Raw genomic sequence first — 22349 nt, forward strand, 5'->3', positions numbered from 1 at the left:
TTTCTATTGGATCCAGAACATTCATATTAAGGTTGGCGGCCAGAGTAGTCTCGCCAGTTAAGGGCGTAGTGGGACACTGTTCAAAGAAGGACTGAGGGTTGATACATGAGAGGTCTGCCATAGGAGAGGTATCCATCAGATCCCCCATATATTCAGCCCCCACCCTCTGCCCTCCCCAGGCTGGGTCAGCAGCTAAAGGCCTGTGCTGTATTACAGATAACCCTCCTTGCCTTCATGCTGTGACTACACTAAGTGTTTGTCAACCCCCCTGCCCCTGACACACGATGCTACCATAAAAATTGCGTTGGACACAGAGTTACGGGCAACAAGCCCCTCACGTCCCGCTGCCTCTTTGATGTACCAGCTCTGTGCCCCATGACCAAGTCCACCCCAACCCCGACTGACCACGCTTGCCATACATTCACTCTTGTACTAACACACTATAAATATGCCCCCTTTTAGATCTAACAGAGCCGATTGCTGGATGTATTCCAGACATGTGCCCCCTGACCCCGCACCTGAGCTCCTAAGCAGCCTCTTTATCATACAGTGTTTTTATAATGATGCATTACGAGGATTTAGAGTTATATGCCATTTTCTGTGTGATGTTAGATTAATAACCTATGTTCTTTACAGGGTAGAATACATTAGAATTATTAGTGAATCAATATGTGTGGCCGCAAGGGCAAATGCTAGACCAGTTTACGATGTATCAACTTGGACATCTCCTGACTGGACACTCCACCCCGATGAGCCCAGCTGACCTATGAGTATCATCTCGACACCAGGCGGAGACTCACCAATCAGAGAGAGCCATCACTACATCTTCTATATCGGCCATCATCTTTGCCCAATCCCCTCGACTCATGTAATTCCTAGTCCCCAAGTCATAGATGATGTGGTTTTGTAATATAATGTAGATGTTTTCTAATGTCAGACAGAGCGCTCTCGGAGCTATGCAGAGTTCTTTGCTTGCCCTGTATTGGTTTAGATAAAGACTTTTTTACTTTCCCCCGCACTTGGTCTTGGTCTCATTCCCTTCAGGGGTGTGTCCATTATTGACACTCATTGGGACTGTTAAATTCCTTTTTGGGGGACACTCACTTTCACTCCCTTAAGTAGAGTCTTTAATCCCTGGACTGGGTAGCCTGCCTGCTAAGCGCTGTATAGGCTCCCGGCATCTCGACTGCTATAATAACCTCGCTTTTATAAAGCCTACATTAGCTTTATGAGAGATAATGTCATCTGAGGTCACCCAAAGCTGGAACATGGGGTATTGAATAAGCAGCCTCCTGGGGATTTTCTCAAACACTGCCCAAACCCATCCTCTCCCTGTTGCCTCCTGTAGGTCTGTCCTTCTTGGGTGAAGGTGTTTCTGTTATCTCATCATCTTCTTTTATTACTCCAAGAATGGAGTCCTCAAATAGTTGTCCCTTGCCAATGTTCAGGCTCCCCTCTGCAATGCCTGGCACCCAGCAACCTCAGACCCCAGAGTTAACTCCCTACCACTTACTCCCCTCCCTGGCGTTTGTATATGACAGGAGCACCAACACTTGCCCCTTTATCCTTGAGTGTAAACCCTGGTAGTTTAGACCACTCACTGGCTGTGCTCAGAGGGGAACTGTACATCTTGGATTCAGGAAGATTGACATTGAAGCTGGTTATCCTGACCCGCCGGTGTTCATCGAACATTGAAAGGTAGTCAGAATAGTGTTAAGTTTTGCCATTTGTTTATAAGTGTGGAACAAACGCTAGGCTCTACACCAAGCTCATGAAGAGGCCAGTGCTTTGCATTACATATGAATGGGAAAAGGGTGATCCTAGGGGTACTCCACAAGTTATGAGGATAGTCCAGAGGAAAATCTATCCTCAAAAAGGGTTATCTTTGATTACATCAAAAAGTGGATGCCAACAAACATCCTGAACCTAATTCAATCTGAAACAGAGGTTTTCATAAAGATGATAAATATGCAGGGGGAAGGAAGTGCTCATAGTGTAACGCAGCACTAAGCAATCCCTCTAACAGGAAGTAAGCATAGTGCATTATTAAATGTTGTGTGATGGAGGTGCCATATGTTTTAAGAGTTACTTTTTAAGAGAATTTCAGCCACTTCCTGAGAATTCTATACTATTTCATTACTACACGCATATCATTATCATGACCCCAGGGACAGGCACACACACAGCAATATCTAAAGTGGAGCACAGTGGTGGAGCAGGGGAGCAGTAGGGTGGTGGCCATCCCCTAGGCACCTCCTCAGTGCATGGTGTGCATGTCATTATCATGACTATGGGGGCAGGTCCACACACAGCAATATCTAAAGTGGAGCACAGTAGTGGATCAGGGGAGCAGCAGGGTGGTGGATATCCCCTGGGCACATCCACACTGCTTTGTGTGCATATCATGATCATGACTCTGGGACAGGTCTGCACACAGCGTCACAAGCTTTTATCCCGTAGTGATGTCACAATTCCCAACCCTTCCCAATAAACCTAAGAACCACATCTATTGGGTATCTTTGGTAATAACACCTATAGAGATCTGATGTATGGGTTATTTTATTGGTCTTCCCATGTCAGGTGTGTTCGCCTGAGACTTCCCCAAAAACGACCTATTACATTGTTGCAGGTTTTCAAGATGACCATTGGTCCTTACCCCATCATACACCACCCCAGGTTTTGAGCGTCTTCATTGAAGGGAGCAGGCCTCCCAAGGCCTGAGACCCTGTTCTGTTCACAGCATTCAGTGTACCTTTTCAAGGTAATAAGAAAGACTGTGTGTTTCCATTGTTGCCACTGATATAGCCACCTAGCCTGGGAGAGTGACTGCTGGTGGCAATGTTTGGTGGACAATGCATATATCAATTCTGTCTGTCTTGCTGGGACGGCTCTGCTTCTCACCAAAAGTATAAGGCCATTGTTCGGCTCGGCTGAGTCACGTGGTTGAGGACCACAAAACTGAGCCTTTCGGTCTGCCATTAGTGAGAATTTTACTCTCTTATTTTGCATGCTAATGTTCCACCTGCCCTTGCCCTTGGCTGCGAGCACTGGACCTGTGCTTCACGCTGCATCTCTTCTTCCCTTGTTTTGAGGCCTGTGGCTTCATGTGAATTCACTACAATCATTCTATGGTCTCCCTGTGTTAAAGGTATTTGTACAGTGCACCGTCATCACCAGAGTGGTCCCCAGGCGCTCTGATGGATCTGAAAAGGTGGGGTGGGGGAGTTAGTAGGGTGTAGTAGCAATAGGAGTGTGAGAGCTGTGATGTCCTGTTGGCAGCTTCAGTTCGGTTTGCATGTGATGTCCTGTTGGCAGCTTCAGTTCGGTTTGCACAGTCCACTGAGCTTGAGTGCGGTTCTCGGGTCTGTGCGAGTTCCCATGTACTGTTATCTGGGTTAAGTGTTGTTTGTCTGTTGTTGCAGTGTGGTGAAGTACGTGTGGATTGCTGGGCAGAGAAGTGATTGTGTGTGTTTCTGTATGAGAAGTGTATGGGTAAAGTTGAGGTTTCAGAGTTGGGTTAGCAGGCTTTTCTTACCTCTTTTATTTGCATTTCTTTGCTCCACCTCTATGATTATCCTGTGTGTTTGGTATTGTAGTTTGTCTGCATAGTTGGCAGGTATGATCAGTGGTGGAAGTTTTCCTCTATATTACTAGTTGTTTGTTTACCTGGCTGAAGCAGGCATGTTCCACCAACCTGGGGTTGATGATATTTAGGTTAGAGGATTCTGGTCCCTCGCTGCCCATTCCCATGTGGGGTCCTAACCTACCTATGTTTCCTCTGCGGACTAGCGGTATGTGGACATGGCGTGCTCCCCCCCACCTTCCTGGTCCCTCTCTGCCCATTTCTGAAAGGGGTCCTAACCTAACTATGCTTTGTCTGTGGGCTAGCAGTATGTGGACATGGTGTCCTCCTCCCACCCTCTGGTTAGGGAAGATTAAGGTTGGGTTGATGGGTTCCCTTTCTGGGATTCTTGTTTCCAGCTGTGAATATGCTCCCTAGTCGTTCCTCCTGGTTCTGGAGCAAAGAGCCAAGTATTTAGTAGTTTCCTGAAATAAAGATCATCCCTTGTGTTGCATATGTTTTTCGGTAGCTCATTCCAGTTTATTGCTGCCAGGGGAGAGAAGGATGATACTCCAAATGTTCTTTTGTTGTATAATTTTGGTTCTAGGCAGATGTTGTTGCTTGATCTGAGTTGTCGGTTGGGGTGGTAGATGTTCATTTTCTCTTTTAGGAACTCTGCTCCTTGGCCGGTTAGTAGTATTCGAGCCCTTCCTGGTTCCATATATGTTCCTGTAGCTCCATATGGTTAGTTGCAATAATGCAATTGCAAACCTGCTCTGTATGAATTTTGCTTACTTGTGTTTCTGCATTTGGCTAGTGAGAAAGGAAAGGATTCTGACAGCATGTATGTATCTGTCCTCTATCTACAGAAAAGTGTGTGTATGTTCTTCATGCATGCATGAGTGCCTGCGTAACTTCGTGCAGGAATGCGAGTTTACTTTGTGACTAATGTTACTATGTCGTGTTGTCACTAATGACGTTTGCACGGCTGGACATTTATCCTTAGTCAACCTGGTCCACTAATGAGTGTAAGGAACTCATGGTGGCAACAGTAAAGACAGACACAAGTGATCAAAGTTCAAGGGTGTTTATTGGACTATTAATTCAGGGTGGAAACACACAGAAGCTAATCCTAAATTTAAGATGGGAGCAAGCGGCGACCATCAAATAAAAATAAGGCAGTCCTAGTGGCATTGTGCCAAAATAAAGGGGCCTATACTAAAAAAAAAAATATTGCCAATCCTTACGCTAAATACAAAAGAAGTATGGGATGGGGGTTCAATAAAGAAATAAGTGTCCTCAAATAATAAGTCAGGATGAGATTGCCAGGGGTCTCCCTTCCCCACGTTTTCAGCACGGGACACAGTGGTTTGCCGGAGCACAGCACACACTCAAGCTTTCCGCAGCACGAGCCGATAGTTCTCTTCCAGCGATCAGGTTCTTCGATGGCTTAAAGTCTGTTTCCAATAAAAAGTCTCTTTCCCTTGAGGGCCTGATAGTTCCAACAAACAAACAGAACAGTTCTGTTTCACAAATGCTATTGGGTCATGGTCTCAACCCTGGGTCCCCCCCTTCTGGGTGCAGACCTTTCACAGTCGTCCTCAACAAATCAAATGAACAGTTTCTTTTCCAATGAGCGTTGGGTGATATTTCTCACCCCTGGATCTCCCTCGGGCGGGTTTGGACCCCAAATTACAAGCAGGATAGGGCACTTTTCCATGTTTTACAATACTTCTCGTTCTCATCAATCTTAATTTCCTTAATGCCCCTGCTCATCGGCTTCCCTCTTCCGGGTTCATTGTGTTCACCTTTTGCCCAACGGTTCACTGTAAGTGTCCCTCGGCAGGTTCACTCCTGTCAGCACACTGTCTACAGGGACTTCAGGCATCGCCCCTTCTCGTTAGCATTTCTCCGCCGGGTTCACTTCTGCAAACCTTTGTCAGCCTCCCTCGTTCAGGTTCACAATGGACTCTCTTTAGATCACAAATCTCAATACAATCTATTCTGCAACATTCCCCAAATCTTAATGTCTTTTGGAACACCGTTCATTTGTGCACATCCCTCTAACGCGTTCACTCCTGTGAACACACTGTTATTTTGGGGCTTCAGACACCATCCCTTCTTCCTCATCTCCCTCGTTCGTGTTCACTCTTGCCAATCTTCTCAGTTGCAATCTTTTCACTGGTTCAACTTCTATGAAGCAGGATTCACTTCCCCTAGCCTCATAATCATCTGCCGGTCAAAGACTTTCCTTGGTACAGAGGATTTGACCACTTTGACCACCTTGTATCTTTTCCTAAGGCTTCCTGGTTACTGTAGTTCAATAATAGTGTAATCATCATGAGCGTGCATCCATGTCGTACCTGACTGGTTTTCCCCTGTTCTGTAACAGTTCCTTTGTTTGCTCAATGTTCAATTAGCCACTTGCTATTTTCATTCAAACCATTTGGGTTTCGTAATCGGTTCTCAGCTCGACTCACCGATTGTGATGAACGGCTTTGCTTTCTTGTCTGTAGAGTCAAGGCTGGTACCATTTGGCCATGCGTCTCTTCCCGATTTGGCTGTCATTGGAGGAGGTTCCCGAGTACCGTGGACATCTGCTGCAACACACCCAGGCTATTGTTCCTGGCCTTACGATTCCTTCTCTCCAGGCTTCACAGGTCTCTGTCGATAAGGTCAAGGTCACTGCTCCCCTTGGTTGCCTCTCGACTTGTGCCCTCTTTCGCCTTCTCTTGAGCTGCCGGACTGAGTTTGCTCTTATGTCATGCGGTCTGACTTGCTCATTCTGTGCTCTTGTGCTCCACCTTTTATCCCTGTGGGGAAAGAAAAGCTCCATCAGTTGTGTGTGATTTTGGTTATTTGCCTGGCTCATCCTGGCCCTTGGGTTAGGACATGTCAGGTTAACAGTTTTAACAGTAGTCAGTTTTCTTTCGTGTCAGGGGAAAGTGTTCTGGTAAGAAAAGAGGGGAGTGATATACTTAGTCCAAGATGTTTTAATAAACTAAGAAAGGTGAAATTGGTAGGGTTCGCAAAAAGAACGAGTTATTTTCAGAAAATAAACAGGCGGATTTGTGCGATGGTAGTGTTTGGTCCAAACAGACTGGGGGTGTGGAAAGTGATAATCCGAGGGATGGGATTGGTAGGGATTATGAGTAAACAGGGACAGCCGGGATTGTGTACTGAACAGAGAGGAGTGTGAGTAAGGTAATATTTAGTCAAGATAGATTGGGTGTGCGGAAATGAATTATTGAAGGGACGCGAAGTAGAATGATTGGAAAAATCCAGGTAGAAGACAGGATAGCAGGGATTCTGGGAGTTGTGGTTTTTGATGGTTTTACCAGACGCGCAGGGATCAGTGGTTTTGGATAAGGAAGATTCTTTAAGTGGAAGGGAGGTTCAGTTGGTGCACCCTATGAAAGCTTCAGGAAGCACATTCTCCTCGTCCCTTTCTCGGGTATAATACAACATCTCACCTGGGGCATTTTCCCAAGCATAACCCCAGGTGCCCCTACCCAGGTGATCCTCCCTTGCTTGTCTACCCCCAGGGTTGGGATCTGAGAGCATCAGCCCTACCCTGGCCACCTGGATAAGGGACTCTTGAGGTCTATCTGGGAGAATGCACTCAGGTTTGTCACAAGAGACACCTGTATCCACGAAGACATCAGCTAGATTGCACCAGACACAGTTGGTGTCAGTGTTGTTTTCATATCTTAATGATTTTACAGAGACATATTTGATTGTGTCTTCAGTTGCTGTGGCAAAGCTGGATTAATTCCAATTAATGCAGTTAAGGTTTTTTGTCTTACTACATACAGGGCTTGTGAATCACCCTATGCTACTGCCATTAAAATGTCCATAGAAGCAGCAGCTTCGTTCAAAGTGCTACTCGCACAAACTCCCTTCCTCTCCCCAACTCGTTCACACCAGGCTGACGATTGAGAGCAACAGTATATGGGCCTGCATACAGGGTTAGGTTGCTTTACGTTGTGTCACATTCCTAATGTATCATGGCCATGCTTTGAACGGAAATACATAGGAATGTGCGTAATATAACTTCTGTAGACACCACAAGGGTACTGGTACCACTTATGAGTGGAGGAGATGCAAAATACCACCATTTACCCAGACCTGATCTATTAATGCCGCTGACCGCTTCATGGAAACCACACAGCTCAAGACAGATAAGCCCAAGAGGAAGCACATGGCCCACATCATCATCTGCTGTACACGTTCTCTCTCACCCAGTACATTGAGCTATTAGTGAGTACAGTTTGGGAATGGTTTGATATAAGAGCCCAGTATTGTGTGTTGGGTTCCTCTCATGTATGAGGTCTACAGTAAGGTTTACAATTAATACTCTTGTATTTCTTTAACTTCTCATTTGAAAGGTTTTATGCCATTAACTTGCTGAGTTTTTGGTTTTGCTCAGGCCAAGACCTTGGCTGCAGTGACCTATTGGTGCTAACATAGGAGACCAGCACCTCCATGATATAGCTCTATAGCTAGAAAAGACATTTGTGCCACCAAAGAAAGAATGTGCACCTTCGACTAACACTGCAAAAAACAGCATGGGGAGATTACTGCACAGCTCAAGCAGCTGTCAAGCAAGAGCTGTGGGAGGAAGGCCAGCAGGGGAGATTACTGCACAGCGCAAGTAGCTGGTCAAGCAAGAGCTGTGGGAGGAAGGCCAGCAGGGGAGATTACTGCACAGCTCAAGCAGCTGGTCAAGCAAGAGCTGTGGGAGGAAGGCCAGCAGGGGAGATTACTGCACAGCTCAAGCAGCTGGTCAAGCAAGAGCTGTGGTGGGAAGGCCAGTGAGGGGGATTACCACACAGCTCAAGCAGCTTGTTAAGCAAGAGCTGTGGGAGGAAGGCCAGCGGGGGAGATTCCTGCACAGTTCAAGCAGCTGATCAAGCAAGAGCAGTGGGAGGAACGCTAGTGAGGGGGATTACCACACAGCTCAAGCAGCTGGTTTAGCAAGAGCTGTGGGAGGAAGGCCAGTGGGGGCGATTCCTGCACAGTTCATGCAGTTGATCAAGCAAGAGCTTTTTAAGGAATCCTAGCGGGGGAGATAACCGCACAGCTCAAGCAGCTGGTCAAGCAAGAGCTGTGGGGGGAATGCCTGCATGGGAGATTACCACACAGCTCAAGCAGCTGGTTAAGCAGGAACTGTGGGAGGAAGGCCAGCCCAGCTCACGTTGTTCTCACTGGAACACCTTTAGCCTCTTTTTCACACCTTGCCCATGGCTTCCACAGTATTCTCTGCATTCCCTGCCCTCCCTGATTTTACTCCAGCACCTTCAAATGCCAATGGCTCTGTGCCTCCCAATACAGCAGGGTAAAGCACTTACTTGTCCTTAGTTCTCCTCTTCTGTGGATTACTTTTTCTCCTGTTGAGGTAGTAGATGGCAGACCACATTTAGAGTTAAGAGTTAAGAGCCATTGCTGGACTTCTTTGATAGAATATCCTGTGCTGAAAACCTCCTTCTCTTCATCTCTGGTACTATGGATTTAGGCTTTGGGCAGTACCAGAAAATTGAGTTATACCGCAGGTCAGGTGGTTCATAAACTGAAATGCACAATAAGCCTGGCATGTACTTGCTGTTTTATAGATTGCTGTGTTTAGTGAATTCATCAATGCTTGATCCTTTCATCAGGTGGTACTGCTCTTTGCATTCTGGATAGACTTAAATAGTCCATTTGAAAAGATGTCAACACCTTGCAAGTGGTCAGGTGTGACACTGGGCACTCTGCAATCCATAGGGCACCCTATGCATTATTCCAATAGCAGAGAAAATAGGGCAAAGAGAAAAAACAAAGAACACAGCACATGAAAGGCTGCTCCCTTTGCCAATTTGAGTATTTAAACCTCAGTACAATCTATTGCCGGAACATACAAGTGTCATGTTAGCCAGCACGCTAAAGAGTAGCATGGGGCATGTCACTAGTACATGTCATGCAAAGACATTACATCCCTCAGATCTCCTTGGATACCAAGAGAAGAGAGTAATTGTTCCAGAGAAAAACCTCTCTGCCAAATGCACTATCAGCAATTTTCTTATATTTAATTGAAATGAAACTAATTAAAACATTCTGGTGAAACAATACCAGGCATTACAAACAAGTAGGATGGCATTTTAATTATTGTAGTACTTAATTAATTTGACACTGTGTGTAGGGAGGAGAAAGAAGCCCGGCTTTTGCTGTCATGGGGCTGTAAATTCAGTGTCTTCTGTGACCTGGTAATACTTAACAATATCTGTTGTCACACCCCCAGGCACCCACCATTCTTAGAGCTCCTATCGCCGGTGGAACTCTCCCATAGTGGAGCCTCAGAGGGCTGATTTGAGCAGACTCCAGGCCTTGGAAAATGCCTCAGGCTTCCAGCTCTGATGTCATGGCTTGGCCTCATTCCAGGGAGGAGTTTCTCTTGGAAGGCGAGATTCTTCAGTGTATATATTTGCCAGCCACCAGCACTGCATTCACATGTTGACAGATCTGCAGCTGTTGGCGACATCATGAAGATGAGCGGATCCTGCGTCCTGGTCTTCGCGACCCTCTTCTTCCTTTTTGGTGAGTGTCTAATGTGCTGTCATCCTAGAGTGCAGTCAGAATGTCATAGAGGTCACCCCTGGAGCTCTGCTGGCAGAGGTTGGAGGGAACCCTTCCTCCACTATCTCAGTCGCACCCAGTGTCCCCTCATACATTAGACACTGTAAGGACCCCTGATGTCACACACACTATCCAAGGGCCACAGGGATTCACAGACAGATGGGCCAGGAAGCACGAGACTGTGCACTGGATGTGCACCCATATGTGGCATGAAGCTTGTCTACAGTACCTGTCTGCAATGCTCTTTATATCAGATCTATACACAAGTCAGCACAAGTTTATATTCATTGCACCTCTGCTGTGTTCTACATAAAGTACCTATACAGTCTGAAATAGTTTATTTAGCTAAAACAGTACGTGATTATAAAAAGCATCAGCGACAGCACCAGTGCAAACCTTTGCCATATGCTTCAGGATGCAGCTGATGGGAAACTTGGCATTAGTGTGGATATAGGGACCAGGGAAAAGGCACCAGTGCAAACCTTTGCCATACGCTTCGGGATGTGGCTGATGGGAAACTTGGCATTATTGTGGATATAAGGACCAGGGCAAAGGCACCAGTGCTAACCTTTGCCATATGCATTGGGAAGCGGCTCATGGGAAACTTGGCATTGGTGTGGATATAGGGACCAGGGATAAGGCACCAGTGCAAACCTTTGCCATATGCATTGGGAAGCGGCTCATGGGAAACTTGGCATTATTGTGGATATAAGGACCAGGGCAAAGGCACCAGTGCAAACCTTTCCCATATGCTTCGGGATGCGGCTGATGGGAAACTTGGCATTAGTGGAGATATAGAGACCAGGGCAAAGGCACCGTGCTAACCTTTTCCATATGCTTCAGGATGCGGCTGATGGGAAACTTGGCATTAGTGTGGATATAGGGACCAGGGATAAGGCACCAGTGCAAACCTTTGCCATATGCATTGGGAAGCGGCTCATGGGAAACTTGGCATTATTGTGGATATAAGGACCAGGGCAAAGGCACCAGTGCAAACCTTTCCCATATGCTTCGGGATGCGGCTGATGGGAAACTTGGCATTAGTGGAGATATAGAGACCAGGGCAAATGCACCAGTGCTAACCTTTGCCATATGCTTCGGGATGCGGCTGATGGGAAACTTGGCATTAGTGGAGATATAGAGACCAGGGCAAAGGCACCAGTGCTAACCTTTCCCATATGCTTCGGGGTGCAGCTGATGGGAAACTTGGCATTAGTGGAGATATAGAGACCAGGGCAAAGGCACCAGTGCTAACCTTTGCCATATGCTTCAGGATGTGGCTGATGGGAAACTTGGCATTAGTGTGGATATAGGGACCAGGGATAAGGCACCAGTGTACACCTTTGCCATATGCTTCAGGATGCTGCTGTTGGGAAACTTGGCATTAGTGTGGATATATGGGCCAGCGCAAAGGCAACAGTGTAAACCTTTGCTATATGGTTTGTGATGCGGTTCATGGGAAACTTGGCATTAGTCTGCATTTGGAGACCTGTGCAAAGGCACCAGTGCACATCTTTGCCATATGCTTCAGGATGCGGCTGATGGGAAACTTGGCATTAGTGTGGATATAGAGACCAGGGAAAAGGCACCATTCAAACCTTTGCCATAAGATTCGGGATGCGACTGATGGGAAATTTGCCATTAGTGTGATATAGAGACCGGTGCAAAGGCACAGTGCAAACTGTTGCCATATGCTTCGGGATGCGGCTCAGGGGAAACTTGGCATTAGTGTGAATATAGAGACCAGGGTTCAGTGATTTTTCTAAAGGGGATATAAAGGGCCTCATCAAGAGTTGGGCGGTAGCCCTTAAATGCACCAGTAACGGTATTACCACCACATTTAAGGGCTGACCCGATTACAAGGGCATATTTACCCTCAGCTCTGAGCTAGGTGTAAGGGCCTCATCACGAGTTGGGCGGTAGCACGTAAATGCAGTGGTAATGATGTTACTGCTGAATTTAAGGATCCGCCCAATCATGAGTATGGCCTGTTTACCCCCAGCTCAAAACCGGGGGCAAACACTCCAGGAAAATTATGATTTTTCAATGCAATGACTTTGCGATAATACCACCAGCAGTAATTGCGCCGCAAATTGCCCTTTGGGTCCATTGGACCCAATGGGGAATGCTTACCGCCCAACCCATGATCCGGTGGCATTACCGCCGTATGGGTGGGCAGTAATGGTAATAAAGTTTGGTGGTATCCCAGTCAGGATACCGCCCAACTCGTGATAAGGCCCCAAAAAAGCAGAGTAAATGCTATTTCTTGGCGCAATTACAGAGGGTGGTATTACTGCACAGTAATTGGGCAGAAAATTCCCCATTGGGTTCAAACCCAATGGGGAATGGGGACTTACAGTTAGCACCCAACCCATGATGCAGCGGTAATACTGCCAGAACGGTGGGTGCTAACGCTACGTTAGTTGGGCGGTATTGCAGCTCAAACACCGCCCAACTCATAATGAGGCCTGAGAGTGGTAGACACGGTATTGCATGTTATTGTGGGCAAGACATAAAGCATTTAAGTATAAACATGTATACAGGTTTGTATGTATGATTTGGGCAGTTATGGTAATACACTGTAGTATTGTTGCAGCACCCACTATAATTATGAATGCATCAGTGCAGCTTCTCTTCTGCTGAAGTAAAGTGGGTAAAAAAGGCAAATGCATTCTGTAAATATTTAAATATGTGTAAATACGAATTGTACTTTTCTATATAGTGAGTCAAATGTGTTTGTAATTGATTGTATGTTTCCATTGTAAAAGCAGATGTCATTTCACGTAAAAGGTCTTATTGTTTTGTTTTCATTTGTCTCCTCGCAGTCATGGGTTTATGATAAAAAAAGTCTCAAAACTACAAGCACCATAATGCAAAGTGAAAACCAAAGGGCTGTACAAGCAACTCACATCTGACACAATGATGGCATGAGGGCTATATTACTAATGAAAAGGCACCACAAAAGAGCTTCAGCCCAACTTTTATAATATTTTTGTTCCCAAATACAGTGCTGGTTGAGGTAAACTACACCCAGAAGACGGCCTTGCAGCGCTTTGCATGCTCTCTGTTCCTTCTAGTATTATATGCATTATGGAGCAGGACTTAGATAGCACACTATCCTCCCTCTAGTCTGCATATTGACTGTCCTGTGCCTTCTAGTATTATATGCATTATGGAGCTGTACTTAGGTAGCACACTCTCCTCCCTCTAGTCTACCTGTGCCTTCTAGTATTATATGCATTATGGAGCTGGACTTAGGTAGCACACTATCCTCCCTCTAGTCTACCCATGGACTGTCCTGTGCCTTCTAATATTATATGCATTATGGAGCTGGACTTAGGTAGCACACTCTCCTCCCTCTAGTCTACCTGTGCCTTCTAGTATTATATGCATTATGGAGCTGGACTTAGGTAGCACACTATCCTCCCTCTAGTCTACCCATGGACTGTCCTGTGCCTTCTAGTATTATATGCATTATGGAGCTTGACTAAGGTAGCACACTATCCTCCCTCTATTCTACCTATGGTCTGTCCTGTGCCTTCTAGTATTATATGCATTATGGAGCAGGACTTAGGTAGCACACTATCCTCCCTCTAGTCTACCTATGGACTGTCCTTTGCCTTCTAGTATTATATGCATTATGAAGCTGGACTTGGGTAGCACGCTCTCCTCCCTCTAGTCTACCTATGGCTTGTCCTGTGCCTTCTAGTATTATATGCATTATGGAGCTGTACTTAGGTAGCACACTATCCTCCCTCTAGTCTACCTATGGACTGTCCTGTGCATTCTAGTATTATATAAATTATGGAGCTGGACTTAGGTAGCACATTATCCTCCCTCTAGTCTACCTATGGACCGTCCTGTGCCTTCTAGTATTATATGCATTATGGAGCTGGACTTAGGTAGCACACTCTCCTCCCTCTAGTCTACCTATGGACTGCCCTGTGCCTTCTAGTATTATATTCATTATGGAGCTGGACTTAGGTAGCTCACTATCCTCCCTCTAGTCTACCTATGGATTGTCCTGTGCCTTCTAGTATTATATGCATTATGGAGCTGTACTTAGGTAGCACACTATCCTCCCTCTAGTCTACCTATGGACTGTCCTGTGCCTTCTAGTATTATATAAATTATGGAGCTGGACTTAGGTAGCACACTATACTCCCTCTAGTCTACCTATGGACTGTCCTGTGCCTTCTAGTATTATAAGCATTATGGAGCTGGACTTAGGTAGCACACTATCCCCCATCTAGTCTACCTATGGACTGTCCTGTGCCTTCGAGAATTATATGCATTATGGAGCTGGACTTAGGTAGCTCACTATCCTCCCTCTAGTCTACCTATGGACTGTCCTGTGCCTTCTAGTATTATATGCATTATAGAGCTGGTCTTGGGTAGCTCACTCTCCTCCCTCTAGTCTACCTATGGACTGTCCAGTGCCTTCTAGTATTATATGCATTATGGAGCTGGACGTGGGAGCACACTATCCTCTCTCTAGTCTACCTTTGGAAATTCCTGTGCCTTCTAGTATTATATGCATTATGGAGCTGGACCTGGGTAGCACACTATCCTCCCTCTAGTCTACCTATGGACTGTCCTGTGCCTTCTAGTATTATATGCATTATGGAGCTGGTCTTAGATGGCATACTATCCTCCCTCTAGTCTACCTATGGACTGTCCTGTGCCTTCTAGTATTATATGCATTATGGAGCTGGACTTGGGTAGCACACTCTCCTCCCTCTAGTCTACCTATGGACTGTCCTGGGCCTTCTAGTATTATATGCATTATGGAGCTGGACTTAGGTAGCACACTCTCCTCCCTCTAGTCTACCTATGGACTGTCCTGTGCATTCTAGTATTATATAAATTATGGAGCTGGACTTAGGTAGCACATTATCCTCCCTCTAGTCTACCTATGGACCGTCCTGTGCCTTCTAGTATTATATGCATTATGGAGCTGGACTTAGGTAGCACACTCTCCTCCCTCTAGTCTACCTATGGACTGCCCTGTGCCTTCTAGTATTATATTCATTATGGAGCTGGACTTAGGTAGCACACTCTCCTCCCTCTAGTCTACCTATGGATTGTCCTGTGCCTTCTAGTATTATATGCATTATGGAGCTGTACTTAGGTAGCACACTATCCTCCCTCTAGTCTACCTATGGACTGTCCTGTGCCTTCTAGTATTATATAAATTATGGAGCTGGACTTAGGTAGCACACTATACTCCCTCTAGTCTACCTATGGACTGTCCTGTGCCTTCTAGTATTATAAGCATTATGGAGCTGGACTTAGGTAGCACACTATCCCCCATCTAGTCTACCTATGGACTGTCCTGTGCCTTCGAGAATTATATGCATTATGGAGCTGGACTTAGGTAGCTCACTATCCTCCCTCTAGTCTACCTATGGACTGTCCTGTGCCTTCTAGTATTATATGCATTATAGAGCTGGTCTTGGGTAGCTCACTCTCCTCCCTCTAGTCTACCTATGGACTGTCCAGTGCCTTCTAGTATTATATGCATTATGGAGCTGGACGTGGGAGCACACTATCCTCTCTCTAGTCTACCTTTGGAAATTCCTGTGCCTTCTAGTATTATATGCATTATGGAGCTGGACCTGGGTAGCACACTATCCTCCCTCTAGTCTACCTATGGACTGTCCTGTGCCTTCTAGTTTTATATGCATTATGGAGCTGGTCTTAGATGGCATACTATCCTCCCTCTAGTCTACCTATGGACTGTCCTGTGCCTTCTAGTATTATATGCATTATGGAGCTGGACTTGGGTAGCACACTCTCCTCCCTCTAGTCTACCTATGGACTGTCCTGGGCCTTCTAGTATTATATGCATTATGGAGCTGGACTTAGGTAGCACACTCTCCTCCCTCTAGTCTACCTATGGACTGTCCTGGGCCTTATAGTATTATATGCAATATGGAGCTGGATTTAGGTAGCTCACTATCCTCCCTCTAGTCTACCTATGGATTGTCCGGGGCCTTCTGGCATTATATGCATTATGGAGCTGGACTTGGGTAGCACACTCTCCTCCCTCTAGTCTACCTGTGGACTGTCCTGTGCCTTCTAGTATTATATGCATTATGGAGCTGGACTTAGGTAGCACACTATCCTCCCTCTAGTCTACCTATGGACTGCCCTGTGCCTTCTAGTATTATATGCATTATGAAGCTGGACTTAGGTAGCACGCTCTCCTCCCTCTAGTCTACCTATGGATTGTCATGTGCCTTCTAGTATTATATGCATTATGGAGCTATACTTAGGTAGCACGCTCTCCTCCCTCTAGTCTACCTATGGATTGTCCTGTGCCTTCTAGTATTATATGCATTATGGAGCTGTACTTAGGTAGCACACTATCCTCCCTCTAGTCTACCAATGGACTGTCCTGTGCATTCTAGTATTATATAAATTATGGAGCTGGACTTAGGTAGCACATTATCCTCCCTCTAGTCTACCTATGGACCGTCCTGTGCCTTCTAGTATTATATGCATTATGGAGCTGGACTTAGGTAGCACACTCTCCTCCCTGTAGTCTACCTATCGACTGTCCTGTGCCTTCGAGAATTATATGCATTATGGAGCTGGACTTAGGTAGCTCACTATCCCCCATCTAGTCTACCTATGGACTGTCCTGTGCCTTCGAGAATTATATGCATTATGGAGCTGGACTTAGGTAGCTCACTATCCTCCCTCTAGTCTACCTATGGACTGTCCTGTGCCTTCTAGTATTATATGCATTATAGAGCTGGTCTTGGGTAGCTCACTCTCCTCCCTCTAGTCTACCTATGGACTGTCCAGTGCCTTCTAGTATTATATGCATTATGGAGCTGGACCTGGGTAGCACACTATCCTCCCTCTAGTCTACCTATGGACTGTCCTGTGCCTTCTAGTATTATATGCATTATGGAGCTGGTCTTAGATGGCACACTATCCTCCCTCTAGTCTACCTATGGACTGTCCTGTGCCTTCTAGTATTATATGCATTATGGAGCTGGACTTGGGTAGCACACTCTCCTCCCTCTAGTCTACCTATGGACTGTCCTGGGCCTTCTAGTATTATATGCATTATGGAGCTGGACTTAGGTAGCACACTATCCTCCCTCTAGTCTACCTATGGACTGTCCTGGGCCTTCTAGTATTATATACATTATGGAGCTGCACTTAGGTAGCTCACTATCCTCCCTCTAGTCTACCTATGGACTGTCCTGTGCCTTCTAGTATTATATGCATTATAGAGCTGGTCTTGGGTAGCTCACTATCCTCCCTCTAGTCTACCTATGGACTGTCTTGTGCCTTCTAGTATTATATGCATTATGGAGCTGGACTTGGGTAGCACACTATCCTCCCTCTAGTCTACCTATGGATTGTCCTGTGACTTCTAGGATTATATGCAATATGGATCTGGATTTAGGTAGCTCACTATCCTCCCTCTAGTCTACCTATGGATTGTCATGTGCCTTCTAGTATTATATGCATTATGGAGCTGTACTTAGGTAGCACAATATCCTCCCTCTAGAATACCTATGGACTGTCCTGTGCCTTCTAGTATTATATGCATTATGGAGCTGGACTTAGGTATCATACTATCCTCCCTCTAATCTACCTATGAACTGTCCTGTGCCTTCTAGTATTATATGCATTATGGAGCTGGACTTAGGTAGCACACTATCCCCCGTCTAGTCTACCTATGGACTGTCCTGTGCCTTCTAGTATTATATGCATTATGGAGCTGGACTTAGGTAGCACACTATCCTCCCTCTAGTCTACCTATGGATTGTCCGGGGCCTTCTAGTATTATATGCATTAAGGAGCTGGTCTTAGGTAGCATACTATCCTCCCTCCAGTCTACCTATGGATTGTCCTGTGCCTTCTAGGATTATATGCAACATGGAGCTGAACTAAGGTAGCACACTCTCCTCCCTCTAGTCTACCTATGGACTGTCATGTGCCTTCTAGTATGATATGCATTATGGAGCTGGACTTAGGTAGCACACTATCCTCCCTCTAGTCTACCTATGGATTGTCCCGTGCCTTCTAGTATTATATGCATTATTGAGCTGGACTTAGGTAGCACACTATCCTCCCTCTAGTCTACCTATGGATTGTCCGGGGCCTTCTAGTATTATATGCATTAAGGAGCTGGTCTTAGGTAGCATACTATCCTCCCTCCAGTCTACCTATGGATTGTCCTGTGCCTTCTAGGATTATATGCAACATGGAGCTGAACTAAGGTAGCACACTCTCCTCCCTCTAGTCTACCTATGGACTGTCATGTGCCTTCTAGTATGATATGCATTATGGAGCTGGACTTAGGTAGAACACTAGCCTCCATCTAGTCTCATTATGTATTGTCCTGTGCCTTCTAGTATTATATGCATTATGGAACTGGACTTAGGTATCATACTATCCTCCCTCTAATCTACCTATGGACTGTCCTGTGCCTTCTAGTATTATATGCATTATGGAGCTGGACTTAGGTAGCACACTATCCCCCGTCTAGTCTAGCTATGGACTGTCCTGTGCCTTCTAGTATTATATGCATTATGGAGCTGGACTTAGGTAGCACACTATCCTCCCTCTAGTCTACCTATGGATTGTCCGGGGCCTTCTAGTATTATATGCATTAAGGAGCTGGTCTTAGGTAGCATACTATCCTCCCTCCAGTCTACCTATGGATTGTCCTGTGCCTTCTAGGATTATATGCAACATGGAGCTGAACTAAGGTAGCACACTCTCCTCCCTCTAGTCTATCTATGGACTGTCCTGTGCCTTCTAGTATTATATGCATTATGGAGCTGGACTTAGGTAGCACACTATCCTCCCTCTAGTCTACCTATGGATTGTCCCATGCCTTCTAGTATTATATGCATTATGGAGCTGGACTTAGGTAGAACACTAGCCTCCCTCTAGTCTCATTATGTATTGTCCTGTGCCTTCTAGTATTATATGCATTATGGAGCTGGTCTTAGGTAGCATACTATCCACCCTCCAGTCTACCTATGGATTGTACTGTGCCTTCTAGTATTATATGCATTATTGAGCTGGACTTAGGTAGCACACTATCCTCCCTCTAGTCTACCTATGGATTGTCCGGGGCCTTCTAGTATTATATGCATTAAGGAGCTGGTCTTAGGTAGCATACTATCCTCCCTCCAGTCTACCTATGGATTGTCCTGTGCCTTCTAGGATTATATGCAACATGGAGCTGAACTAAGGTAGCACACTCTCCTCCCTCTAGTCTACCTATGGACTGTCATGTGCCTTCTAGTATGATATGCATTATGGAGCTGGACTTAGGTAGAACACTAGCCTCCGTCTAGTCTCATTATGTATTGTCCTGTGCCTTCTAGTATTATATGCATTATGGAGCTGGACTTAGGTATCATACTATCCTCCCTCTAATCTACCTATGGACTGTCCTGTGCCTTCTAGTATTATATGCATTATGGAGCTGGACTTAGGTAGCACACTATCCCCCGTCTAGTCTAGCTATGGACTGTCCTGTGCCTTCTAGTATTATATGCATTATGGAGCTGGACTTAGGTAGCACACTATCCTCCCTCTAGTCTACCTATGGATTGTCCGGGGCCTTCTAGTATTATATGCATTAAGGAGCTGGTCTTAGGTAGCATACTATCCTCCCTCCAGTCTAACTATGGATTGTCCTGTGCCTTCTAGGATTATATGCAACATGGAGCTGAACTAAGGTAGCACACTCTCCTCCCTCTAGTCTATCTATGGACTGTCCTGTGCCTTCTAGTATTATATGCATTATGGAGCTGGACTTAGGTAGCACACTATCCTCCCTCTAGTCTACCTATGGATTGTCCCATGCCTTCTAGTATTATATGCATTATGGAGCTGGACTTAGGTAGAACACTAGCCTCCCTCTAGTCTCATTATGTATTGTCCTGTGCCTTCTAGTATTATATGCATTATGGAGCTGGTCTTAGGTAGCATACTATCCACCCTCCAGTCTACCTATGGATTGTACTGTGCCTTCTAGGATTATATGCAATATGGAGCTGGACTTAGATAGCACACTCTCCTCCCTCTAGTCTACCTATGGACTGTCCTGTGCCTTCTAGTATCATATGCATTATGGAGCTGGACTTAGGTAGCACACTCTCCTCCCTCTAGTCTACCTATGGATTGTCCCGTGCCTTCTAGTATTATATGCATTATGGAGCTGGACTTAGGTAGCACACTATCCTCCCTCTAGTCTACCTATGGACTGTCCTGGGCCTTCTAGTATTATATACATTATGGAGCTGCACTTAGGTAGCTCACTATCCTCCCTCTAGTCTACCTATGGACTGTCCTGTGCCTTCTAGTATTATATGCATTATAGAGCTGGTCTTGGGTAGCTCACTATCCTCCCTCTAGTCTACCTATGGACTGTCTTGTGCCTTCTAGTATTATATGCATTATGGAGCTGGACTTGGGTAGCACACTATCCTCCCTCTAGTCTACCTATGGATTGTCCTGTGACTTCTAGGATTATATGCAATATGGATCTGGATTTAGGTAGCTCACTATCCTCCCTCTAGTCTACCTATGGATTGTCATGTGCCTTCTAGTATTATATGCATTATGGAGCTGTACTTAGGTAGCACAATATCCTCCCTCTAGAATACCTATGGACTGTCCTGTGCCTTCTAGTATTATATGCATTATGGAGCTGGACTTAGGTATCATACTATCCTCCCTCTAATCTACCTATGAACTGTCCTGTGCCTTCTAGTATTATATGCATTATGGAGCTGGACTTAGGTAGCACACTATCCCCCGTCTAGTCTACCTATGGACTGTCCTGTGCCTTCTAGTATTATATGCATTATGGAGCTGGACTTAGGTAGCACACTATCCTCCCTCTAGTCTACCTATGGATTGTCCGGGGCCTTCTAGTATTATATGCATTAAGGAGCTGGTCTTAGGTAGCATACTATCCTCCCTCCAGTCTACCTATGGATTGTCCTGTGCCTTCTAGGATTATATGCAACATGGAGCTGAACTAAGGTAGCACACTCTCCTCCCTCTAGTCTACCTATGGACTGTCATGTGCCTTCTAGTATGATATGCATTATGGAGCTGGACTTAGGTAGCACACTATCCTCCCTCTAGTCTACCTATGGATTGTCCCGTGCCTTCTAGTATTATATGCATTATTGAGCTGGACTTAGGTAGCACACTATCCTCCCTCTAGTCTACCTATGGATTGTCCGGGGCCTTCTAGTATTATATGCATTAAGGAGCTGGTCTTAGGTAGCATACTATCCTCCCTCCAGTCTACCTATGGATTGTCCTGTGCCTTCTAGGATTATATGCAACATGGAGCTGAACTAAGGTAGCACACTCTCCTCCCTCTAGTCTACCTATGGACTGTCATGTGCCTTCTAGTATGATATGCATTATGGAGCTGGACTTAGGTAGAACACTAGCCTCCCTCTAGTCTCATTATGTATTGTCCTGTGCCTTCTAGTATTATATGCATTATGGAACTGGACTTAGGTATCATACTATCCTCCCTCTAATCTACCTATGGACTGTCCTGTGCCTTCTAGTATTATATGCATTATGGAGCTGGACTTAGGTAGCACACTATCCCCCGTCTAGTCTAGCTATGGACTGTCCTGTGCCTTCTAGTATTATATGCATTATGGAGCTGGACTTAGGTAGCACACTATCCTCCCTCTAGTCTACCTATGGATTGTCCGGGGCCTTCTAGTATTATATGCATTAAGGAGCTGGTCTTAGGTAGCATACTATCCTCCCTCCAGTCTACCTATGGATTGTCCTGTGCCTTCTAGGATTATATGCAACATGGAGCTGAACTAAGGTAGCACACTCTCCTCCCTCTAGTCTATCTATGGACTGTCCTGTGCCTTCTAGTATTATATGCATTATGGAGCTGGACTTAGGTAGCACACTATCCTCCCTCTAGTCTACCTATGGATTGTCCCATGCCTTCTAGTATTATATGCATTATGGAGCTGGACTTAGGTAGAACACTAGCCTCCCTCTAGTCTCATTATGTATTGTCCTGTGCCTTCTAGTATTATATGCATTATGGAGCTGGTCTTAGGTAGCATACTATCCACCCTCCAGTCTACCTATGGATTGTACTGTGCCTTCTAGTATTATATGCATTATTGAGCTG

The sequence above is a fragment of the Ambystoma mexicanum genome, chromosome 2q, assembly GCF_040938575.1.
Source record: "Ambystoma mexicanum isolate Mex_15411 chromosome 2q, UKY_AmexF1_1, whole genome shotgun sequence".
Taxonomy (NCBI): domain Eukaryota; kingdom Metazoa; phylum Chordata; class Amphibia; order Caudata; family Ambystomatidae; genus Ambystoma; species Ambystoma mexicanum.